This window comes from Antechinus flavipes, chromosome 4 (assembly GCF_016432865.1).
Source record: "Antechinus flavipes isolate AdamAnt ecotype Samford, QLD, Australia chromosome 4, AdamAnt_v2, whole genome shotgun sequence".
Classification (NCBI taxonomy): Eukaryota; Metazoa; Chordata; class Mammalia; order Dasyuromorphia; family Dasyuridae; genus Antechinus; species Antechinus flavipes.
Window position 1 is genome coordinate 232,774,113 of NC_067401.1, and position 11,999 is coordinate 232,786,111.

At 32.9% G+C, this 11,999-nt stretch overlaps 1 pseudogene; it reads left to right on the top strand.

Moving 5' to 3' along the window:
- Positions 1–1,111: 1,111 nt before the first annotated feature.
- On the top strand, positions 1,112–2,280 carry LOC127561473 (glyceraldehyde-3-phosphate dehydrogenase-like; annotated as a pseudogene).
- Positions 2,281–11,999: the final 9,719 nt, after the last annotated feature.

The window sequence follows — 11,999 nt, forward strand, 5'->3', positions numbered from 1 at the left end:
ATCCCTCCTTTTCTTGTCAGTTTGAATTCTAATAATCAACAGAACCTTGTCAAATGAAAGATACAGTTATTTCTGAAGATAAATGCATATATCTAGTTGTACTCTATAAACTTGTGGGGATTTCTTGTTATAATTTTTTAGTCATTGCTACATATTCATTATTGCTAGAATTGCAGTAATTTGGATGAGGTATACACTGGAGAGAAAGACACAACCCTGAGGACTAGGTAACATTGAAAGAAAAAGAGAGAGCTAGCGAGAGATGAGAGAGAGGGAGAGAGAGAGAGAGAAAGAGAGAGAGAGAGAGAGAGAGAGAGAGAGAGAGAGAGAGAGAGAGAGGGTGGGGAGGGAAGGAGAGATAGAGAGAGAGACAGAGACAGAGAGACACACAGAGAGACAGACAGAAAGAGAGAAAGATAGAGAGAGAGATAAAGAGAGAGAGAACTTTGCCAAGATTAAATCAGTGATAGGACAAAAAAAGAGACAGATTTTAAGAGTAGTGGATAGTGATACAAGATAGTTGAATTGATTCACCCAAACTAGAGAGATAGATAGATCAATAGATTGGTAGATAGAGACAGACAGATGAGTAGACAGATTTACAGATATTCAGATAGATTAGATATTTGGATAGAAAGACAAATTTTTGGATAGATAGATATTTAGATTGATGGATTGGTAGGTAGATTTATAGATGAATAAATTAATTAATAAACTAATAAATGAATTAATAAGTGACTGAATAAATGCTTGCAGATTAAGTGATTGATTATATACATCTATTCTATATATGTGCAGGTGTGTGCCTGTTGTCTCCCCTAATAGAGTATAAACCAGCTCAACAATTTGGGCCTTATAGCAAGGATAAAAGGAATAGATGTCATAGTAAAAAATGATGTAGAAGTTTGGCATGGAGAAGGCATAGAAAAATGTATTGTAGAGTTCATAATCATAAAATGAAACATTTATGAATGATAGCTAAATCAAAGGTATTGCCTTTTTATGTTTAGCTGAAATAGAGTTGAGAAGTAGATCATAAGAACTGAGTAGTTGAAGAAAAGGGGATTTGGATTGAAGGAGCATAAATGTATGTTGGTTGAAGTCCATTAGCATGAGAGCAGAAGTTGAAGTAGATATAGAGACTGTAAGTCTGGTTCTGAACTTATTGAGTTAAAGAGTAAAAGGACTTTTCTCCCAAACTCTGTGCCAGGATCTGGTGCTTTGGTAACATCCCTGAAGATTAGTGAACATCCCTGTGGTAACATTCCTTGAAGATGTAAAGGTTTGAGTCAACATATTTGGCCATATTGGGCAAGTGTTAACCAGGGCTGCATTCAACTCAGCCAGAGTAGATATTGTGTCCATCGTTGACTTTTTCATTGACCTCAACTTCATGGTTTGTGTGTCTTAATATGATTCCACCCATAGAAAGTTCAAGGGAATTCTCAATAAGAATGTATTAGAATGGAAAGGTAATGATCAATAGGAAAGCCATTCGCATCTTTCAGGAGCAGGATTTCATATTAAATGAGGAGATGCTGGATCCAAATATGTTGTAGATTCACTGGCTGGGGCTCAGTTGAAGAGTGAAGCTAAATGGGTCATTGTCTCTGTACTTTATGTTAATGTTCCAGTATTAGTGATGGGAGTGAACCATGAAAACAAATGATAATTTCCTTAAGATTGCCAGTAATGTCTCCTTTTTAGAGATGATGACCACACTTCATGCCATTGTTGCTATCCAATAGACAGTAAGTAGTCTCTCTGGCAAGCTGTGATGTGAAGGACATGGTGCTACCCAAAACACCATACCCTGCTAAGAATGAAAGCAAAATCATACCTGAACTGATAGGAAAGCTCACAGTCATGGCTTTTCATGCTCCTCTTCTCAGTGTATCCATTGTGGATCTGACTTGCCACTTGAAGAAACTTGCCAAACATGATATCAAGAAATTAGTTAAGCAAACAACAGAGGGGCCCATGAAGAGCATCTTGGGTTATCCAAAGGACCACGTTGTAGTCTATGATTTTAACTTCAATACTCACTTTTCTACCTTTGATGCTGGTGCTGATATTGCCCTTAATGAACATTTTCTCATGCTCCTGTCCTGGTATAATTATATGTATGGTTATAGCAATTGTGTCGTGAACCTCATGGTCTACATGATCTCCAATAAGCAAAGTGGAATTCCCAGTTCAAAAAGTAATTCTGCCATAGGGGAGCCTACATCACTAACATATATTTCTCTACTGGGGATTCTTGTCCTAAAGCTACCCTGAAGTAATGAGTAGAAACCTAGAATCCTATATATATATCATCAATAAAATCATCATATTCAGTGCAAAAAAATATTTTAAAAAATAGGCAGGGAAGACAGAAGTCATCCATAAAGTATGATGTTATTGTGAGTGTTCAATGATTGTAGTAAGTCTATTTTTAATACAAATAGCTTTAGGAATCATGTTGGGGAAGAAGAATCAGAGCAAAGGGGGAAAAAAAAAACATTGGAGAGATAAAAGAACAGAAAAAAGAAGTGAACATAGCATGTGTTGATTTACATTGTCTCCTCAGTTTTTCCTCTGGATGTAGATGTCATTTTTATCCAAAGCTTATTGGGATTGTTTTGGATCACTGAACTAGTGAGAAGAATCAAATCTTTCTTAGCTGATCAGTGAACATTCTTGCTGTTACTGTGTGCAATGTATTTTTTTGCTTGTTTTGCTCAACATTAGTTCATGTAAATCTTTTCAGGCCATTTTGTTAGTTTTCAGTCATTTCAGAAGTTAGACTCTTCATGACTCCAACTGTTGCTTTTCTCTGCAAAGATACTGAAATACTTTGCTAATTCCTTCTCTAATTCATTTTATAGACAATGAAATTGAGACAAACATGGTATAATCATTTGCCTAGAGTCACACAATTAGTTAGTATCTGAGGCCAGCTTTGTACTTGGGAAGGTTATTCTTCTTGACATCAAGTCCAACACTTTATTCACTGTGCCACCTAGCTGTTTTATGGTATCACTACCAGGATTTCAATTAAGTAAATAAACTAACATAGTATAACGTTAAAAAGAAAGTGTCTAGAAATAATATTGAATACAAGGAATGTACAACCATTTCAATTAAGACCAGTGAGAAATGTATTTAAATAATATATAGCCATTACTAGAAAGTCATTATGACTTAAGTGAAGCAGCCTTATTGGTAAACAACTAGGCAAAAATGAGTGTCAGAGAAATGATAAAAGAATAAATATTAAATCTATAAGTAGATTTTTTTATAATAACAGAAGAATTTCATCAGGCACAATAGAAACCACAGCTATATTTCTATTTGAATAGTGAAAGAATTAGATTCAGGGAGTTATTTTAAGAGATGTTGGAACAGGGGGAATAAGTTTATCCAACATTAACAAAGGGTCCAGAATCACTGTTATGAGAAGAGTACAAACAGTAAATATAAACTTAATATGCAGGAATTAGGAAAGGCAGAGTATCAGTGGTTAAAAATGTTTGTTTTGGGAGGTACACGATTACACTGTTCAAATACCTCCCTTGATGACCTTATGGCAGAAGGTGATATTATTTCCCAAAAGGCCAAAGGGAGACCAATACATAGCAAGCAAGAGCAGAAAGAGGTATATCAGAGGCATATCAAAGTGAAGAACATTTTGACTTAGAGTAGGATATTTAGACAATGCCCTAGGATAGGGTTACTTGACCAGATATCAACCCAGACTTTGATCTTAATCCAAAGCTTTGGTACATAATTTGTTTAATAGCAGTATTGGTAGCTACTGTTCTAATATTGTTCAATAGAATGCATCAGAAATCGAGTAGTCTCATATTCACCTAAACAGTTTATGTATAGAAGTGCCAAAAGAGTCTTTGTTTACTATAGCTCACAAATCCAGCAATTTTTCATCTCCTATACTTGTATCTATATACTATCTGATCATCAATGAGGTCTGAATTTGCAGACTAGTCCAATTAGAGATTTAGTTCTGAATCTACCATCCTTCCCACCTGTTAAATTATACCCTTTTTTTTAGTTTTCTGTATTCAGGGAGCTATATTCTTATGACTTTGGAAAATAGCATTTTCCCTTTACAGAAAGGTTTATTATTAAAATTTAGATAGCACTTTGCTAATTTTTAATTTGGTTTTCATAAAACCATACAAGGAACTGAGACAAAAAGACGTCAAATGTTTTACCACTGGTCACAATATGATAAATGTCAATGGATTTGAACTCAGTTCTGTCTTACTATAAATCTAGTAGTTTATCTATTAAACTAACTAGCTGACTGCACATTCTTGTATATTAAATCACTAAATACATTTACCAGTGGTATAGAATTAATAAACAGACATAATTCCTAGTAATTACAATATAAAGTACCTACCAAGAAACACTTTAAGTCCACTATTTGTTCTTTAATTTTCCCCATCTTCTTTCTTATTATTTAAACAAAGAAAAATTTTGTTTGGTAGGGGGATGATAAAGAGATTATTTTTCCTGTCATAATATTAATAGTTTTTTTTAATTTTCAAAATATATACAAAGATAGTTTTCAACATTCACCCTTGTAAAACCTTGTGTTCCAAATTTTTTCTTCCTCTCTTCCTCCACCCCCTCCCTAGACAGCAATACATACAATAAATGTTAACATAGGCAATTCTTATATACATATTTCCACAAGAAAAATCAGATAAAAAAGGATAAATTTAATGAAAGAAAACAAGAAAACAACAACAAATTTGAAAATACTATGTTGTGGAGAACTGTTCGTTTTTGCATACATATATTGTATCTAAGATATACTGTGACATATTTAATATGTACAGGATTGCCATACATATGGCATCTGGGGTTGGGTATGGAGAGAGGGAGGAGAAAAGTCGGACATAAGTCAATACAAGGGATAATGCTGTTAAAAATTACCCAGGCATGGGTTCTGTCAATAAAAAGTTGTAATTATTAAAAAAACAAAAAGAAAATACTATGTTGTGATCCACATTTAGTTCCCACAGTCCTCTTTCTGAATGCAGATGCCTCTAACACAAGTGTATTGGAATTAGCTTGAATCACCTCATTGTTGAAGAGTCATGTTTATTAGAACTGATCATCTTATAATTTTGGTATTGCTTGTACAATGTTCTCTTGGTTCTATTCATTTCACCTAGCATCAGCTCATGTAAGTCTCTCCCCGCCTCTCTGAAATCATTTTGCTGATCATTTCTTATAAAGCAATACTATTCCATAGTATTCGTATATAAATCATTCAGCCATTCTCCACTGATAGGCAACTATTCAATTTCCAGTTCCTTGCCACTACAAAAAGGGCTGCTACAAACATTTTTGTACATGTGGGTTCTTTTCCCTTTTTGATGATCTCATTGGGAAACCGTCCCTGTAAAGAAACTGCTAGATCAAAGGGTAAGCACAGTGTGATAGCCTTTTTGATATAATTCCATATTGCTCTTCAGAATATCAGTTCACAATTCCATCAATAATTTATTAGTGTCTCAGTTTTCCCACATCCCCTCCAACATTTATCATTATCCTTTCCTGTCATCTTAGCCATTCTGAGAGGTGTGTAATGGTACCTCAGTGTGGTCTTAATTTGCATTTAGTGCTCTTAAATTGCATTTAGGAATAGTGATTTAGATCATTTTTTCCTATGACATGAAATGATTTTAATTTGTTTATCTGAAAATTGTTCATATTTTTGACCATTTATCAATTGGAGAATGGTTTGTATTCTTATTAATTTGGGACAATTCTCTATATAATTTAGAAATGAGACCTTTATCAGAACACTTGGATGCAAAATCTTTTCCCCAATTTTCTGCTTCCCTTCTAACATTGATTGCATGAGTTCTGTTTGTACAAAAAAAAAAAAGTTAGAATAACCAAAATTATCAATTTTACATTTCATAATATACTCCAGTTCTTCTTTAGCCACAAATTATTTTCTTCTCCACAGATCTGAGTGGTAAGACTATCCTTAGATCTTGTAAATTGATTATACTATCACTTTTTATATCTAAATCATGAGCCCATATCAACCTAATCTTGGCATATGGTACTAGGTGTCAATGCCTAGTTTCTGCCATACTAATTTCCAATTTCCCCAGTAATGTTTGTCAAATAGTGAGTTCTTATTTCAGAAACTGGGGTCTTTGAGTTTATAAAACACTAAATTACTATAGATATTGAGTTTTGTGTCTTATGAACGTAACCTATTTCACTGATCAACTACTCTATTTCCTAGCTAGTACCAAATGGTTTTGATGGCCACTGCTTTATAATATAGTTTTAGGTCTGGCATAGGAGGCCACCTTCATTTGCATTTTTTTCATTAATTCTCTTGAAATTCTTGACCTTTTCTTCTTCTACGTGAATTTAGTTATTATTTTTTCTAGTTTTGTAAAGTAATTTTTGGGAGTTTGATTAGGATAGCATTGTATAAGTAGATGAATTTAGATAGTATTACCATTTTTATTATATTATTTTGGGCTACCCATGAGAACTTGGTATTCTTCCAATAGATTAGATCTGACTTTATTAGTCTGGAAAGTTTTTGTAATTGTGCTTTTACAATTCCTGACTTTATCTTAGCAAGTAACTTTATACATAGTTATTTTAAATGGAATTTCTCTTTGTATTTTTTGCTACTGGACTTTACTCGTAACATATAAAAATGCTAATGATTTATGTGGATTTATTTTGTATCCTATAGTTTTGCTAAAGTAGTTTTTTAGTTGATTCTCTAGGATTCTCTAAATATACCATAACATTATCTGCAAGGAGTGCTAATTTGGTTTTCTCATTACCTATTAAAATTCATTTAATTTCTTTTTCTTCTCTTATTGCTAATGCTGACATTTCTAATACAATATTGAATAGTAATGGTGATATTAGGCAACTTTGTTTCACTTCTGATTTTACTGGGAATAATTCCAATTTAACCCCATTTCATATGAAGCATGCTGATGGTTTTAAATAGATGCTACTGATAATTTTCAGGAAAAATCCATTTATTCCTATGCTCTGTAGTGTTTTCAATAGGGATGGATTTGACTTTTGTCAAATACTTTTTCTGCATGTATTGAGATAATCATATGATTTCTGTTACCTTGATTATTGATATGGTCAATTATGCTAATAGTTTTTTTTTTTTTTCTAATACTGATCCAGCTCTGCATTCCTGATATAAATCCTACTTGGTCATGAAGTATTATCCTGGGGATAATTTGCTGCAATCTCTTTGTTAATATTTTATTTAAGATTTTTGCATCAATATTCATTAGGGAAATTGATATTTAGTTTTCTTTCTCTGTTTTGACCCTATGTAGTTTAGGTATCAGTACTATATGTGTCATAAACAGATTTCTTCTTTCCTTATTTTTTCCAGAGAATTTGCAAAGTATTGGAATTAATTGTGCCTTAAAAGTTTGGTAGAATTCACTTGTAAATCTATCTGGCTCTGGAGATTTTTTCTTAGGAAGTTTATTAATACTTCATTATATTTCTTTTCCTAAAATGGGACTATTTAAGTAATCTATCTCCTCCTTTGTTAATCTGGGCAATCTATATTTTTGTAAGTATTCAATCATTTCACTTAAATTATCAGGTTTATTGCTACACATTTGGGCAAAATAGCTCCCAATTACTGCTCTAAATTCCTTTTCATTGGTGAAAATTTTCGTTTTTGATATTAGCAATTTTATTTTCTTTTTTGGTTTTGGCAATAAAATTAACTAAATTAGGTTTATCTATATTGTTTTTTTTTTCCATAAAACCAACTCTTTTTTTTTTATTATTTCAATAATTTTTAACTTTCAATGTCATTAATCTTTCCTTTTATTTTCAGAATTTTAAATTTAGTGTTTAACTGAGGGTTATCAAATTCTTCTTTTTTTAGCTTTTTAGTTACATGCTCAATTTTTTGATTTTCCATTTATTTTTTTTTCAAGTAAGCATCTAGAGATATAACAATTTGCCTTAGAACTACTCTAGCTACATCCCATAAATTCTGGCATGTTGTTTTGTTATTGTCATTCTCTTGGATGAAATTACCAATTGTGTCTTTGATTTGTTGTTTCACCCACACATTCTTTAGGATTAGATTATTTAATTTCAAATTAATTCAAAATATATTTTTGTTAGCCCTTTATTACATGTAATTTTTATTGTATCATGATCTGGAAATGCCATTCTGCATTTGGTTTTGAGGTTTCTGTGCCCTAATTCATGGTCAATTTTTGAATATGTTCCAAGTATTGCCAAGAAAAAATGCATTCCTTTCAGTCCATATTCAATTTTCTCCAAAGGTCATTAATACCTAACTTTTTCTAAAATTCTATTTACCTCCTGACATTTTTCTTTTTTATTTTGTGATTTGATTAAGTTGTTCTGATAAAACAAGGTTGAGATAACCCACTAGTATTTTTTGCTGTCTATTTCTTCTTGCAAGTCTCCTGATTTCTCCTTTAGGAATCTAGACGCTATAGTACTTGATGCATATTTGTTTAGTACTGATATCACTTCAGTATCTATGGAATCATTTAGCAAAAGATAGTTTCCTGCCTTATTTCTTTTAATTAGATTTTTTTTCCTGCTTTTGTTTGATCAGAGATTAGGATTGCTACCCCTGCTTTTTTTTTTTTTTATTTCAGTTGAAGCATAATAAATTATGGTTCAGCCTTTTATCTTTACCCTGTATGCAGTACTCTGCTTTAAATGTATTTCTTATAAAAAACATATTGTAGTATTCTGGCTTTTAATCCAGTGTGATATCTTCTGTTTTATGGGAGAGTTCATCCCATTCATATCCATAATTTAAATGACTAACTGTATTCCTTGCCATCTTATTTTCCCCAAGTTATATTTTTTTGGTACCTTTTCCTCCTTCCCATTGTTCTGTCCCTCAATCTGCCCTTCTTTTCTACAGCCCTTCCCACTTTCTTATCCCTTTCTTCTTCAGCTTTTGTCTTCTCTCTTATTAGTCTAAACTCCCCTCATCCCCCTTTTCCTCTTATTTCTCTATAGGGTGTTATAGTTTCTCTTTGTGCCAAATCTGATGAGATAAATATTCACATGAGGCTTATCCCCTCCCTTCTTTCTCTCAATTGTAATAAATCTTTTTTGCCTCTTCATGAGATGTAATTTATTCCATTTTCCTCTCCTTTCCTATTCTTTTAGTACAATCTCTTTTCCACAGCTAGTTTTTTTTTTTTAATATAATCACAGTAATATCAGATTACACCTATACCCTCTAAGTATATTCCTGACACAAATACAGTTTTCAGTAATTAAACATCATTGTCCCATGTAGGGATGTAAACTTTTTAACTTAAAAAAATAGCTTTTTTTTTTCTTTCCTTTTTATCTTTCTCTTGAGTTCTATATTTGAATATGGGATTTTCTGTTTAGCTCTGGATCTTTCCATCAAAAATAAATGAAAACTCCCTGTGTTCTGGAATGGTTCTCATTTGCCTTGAAAGACAGTGCTTAATTTTAGTGGATAGTTAATTTTTGGCTTCAGTCCCAGTTCCTTTTTCCCTCCACAATATCATATTGTAGGCCCTTTAATACTTTAAAGTGGAAGCTTCTAGGTCCTGGATAATCCTGATGGTGTTTCCTCAACATTTGAATTGTTTCTTTCTGGCTGCTTGCACTATATTCTCCTTGATAATTCTGAAATTTAGCTATGATATTCCTTGGACTTTTAATTTTGTTGTTTATTTCAGGAGGTGATTTTTTAATGGCTATTTTGTCATCCGGTTCTATGGTTTCAGGGCAGGGTTCCATTGTTTTGTTTTTTTTGCTAAATCTAATTTTTAAGAAGTTGTTCTATATTTCCATTTCAACAATTCTGTTTTTCAATGAGTTGTTTTATTTTTCACCAAATTTATTTTTTTAAGTTGTTTTCTTAAGTCAATTTTGGTATTTCCTTTTCCAAACTCTCCTACAAAACATTCATTTCCTTTTCTCATTTTACTTCTAACTCTCTTTTAAGATTCTTTTTTCAAGTTGCTCCAAATCACTATTGATTAGAGAAATGCAAATTAAAACAACTCTAAGGTACCACTACACAATCCTGAGATTGGCTAAGTTGACAGGAAAAAGATAATCACAAATATTGGAGGGGATGTAGGAAAACCAGGACAAAAATGCATTGTTGGTAAAGTTGTCTTTCACTGAATTACTTATGGTATATGAATGTTATGGAATACTATTGTTCTATAAGAAATGAACAGTAGAATGATTTCAGAGAGACCTGGAAAGACTTACATGAACTAATGTTAGTGAACAGAGTAAAAACAAGAGAACATTGTATATAGCAACAACAAGATTGTATGATGATAAGTTCTGATGGACATGGCTCTTTTCATCAGTGAGATAATTTGAACCCGTTCCAAGGAATCTATGAAGATTTTTTTAAATTATAGCTTTTTATTTTCAAAATATATGCATTTGTAATTTTTGATATTAACCCTTCAAAACCCTATGTTCTAATTTTTTTCCTTCCTTCTCTCCCACCTCCTACAGTCAGCAAGTGATCCAGTGTATATATATTAAACATGTGCAAGTCCTCTCTCTATATTTCCACAAATATCATGCCACACAAAATAAATCAAATCAAAAAGGGAAAAAATGAGAAAGAAAATAAAATTAAAGCAAACAACAACAAAAAGAGTGAAAATACTATGTTGTGGTCTACATTCACTTCCCACTGTGTTCTCTGGGTGTAGATGGCTTTCTTCATCTATTGAATGGACTATTGGAACTGATCTGAATCACCTCATTGTTGATGAGAGCCATGACCATCAGAATTAATTATCATATAATCTTGCTGCTACCATATATAATGATCTCCTGATTCTGCTCATTTCCCTTGATATCAGTTCATGTAAGTCTCTCCAGGTCTCTCTGAAATCATTCTGCTGATTTTTTCTAATAGAACAATAATATTATGCATATGTTTTGAAAATAAAATGCTTTAATAAAAATAAAGTTAAAAAACTACTTTTTCATTCTTCTAAGAAAGCCTTATGACCCTTTGAAGCTTCATCTGAAGATATTTTACTTTTAGTGTTCGCAGGATTTGAGGTGTGTTCTTCCTTGTCTCCATAATAGCTATCTACGTTTAGAACTTTTTTTTTTTTTTTTTTACTTTTTTTGCTCATTTTTAAAGGTTGAGGTTTGTTCTTAGGGCAAAGGGGATAGTATCCCAAGCTTTTTTTATAGGCAACAGTGACTTCACACTCCTCTAAGGTCAGTGCTGCTGGCTTCCTTCCTGTGATGGCAAGCATGGACAAGTCCCACTTGTTCTGCTTGGATTCATGGGCTCACTATTTGCCTTTTGTAGTTGCATTGGAGATCTCACAGCTAGTTTGTTATTTCACTGACTTCTGATCCAGTCCAGAATAGACAACAATCCTATATTTTAGCTAAGAGCATCCTGGTAGATTCCCCTCAACATGCAGCAGGATCTCTGCCCTGGGCTGCCTAGATATTCCCTGCACTGAACCTATGCTTGTCCACTTCCCTTCCTGCCTGATTGAGATAGACCTTTCTTAAAGTTCTTCCAAAATATCTTGTGCTGGAAATTTGTTACACTTCAAATATTTGTGGGTTCTATCACTCCAAATCCTGTTCAGAGGCTTGATCTAGTGTTGATTTTGAGGGAAGCCACGAAGAGCACAAAGACCTGTCTACTCCATTGTCTTGGCTCTGCCTGATGAAGCAATTTAGGAAATGAAAGTAAATTTTAAAAGCCTAAAAAGGAGTTTGGGGAGCACAAAATAGGAAGGAAGTAGATTCATTGAGTATTAGTAAAGGGCTAGAAAAAGAGGATTATATCTTGAGGGAGTACCAGATAACAAGGGGAACTTTCTTTTTTTGTATTTTTTTGGGAAAGGGGTCAAGTATTGAACATAAAGCTTGGGATACTCCTTCCCCTCCTATGAAATAGAAATAGAGAT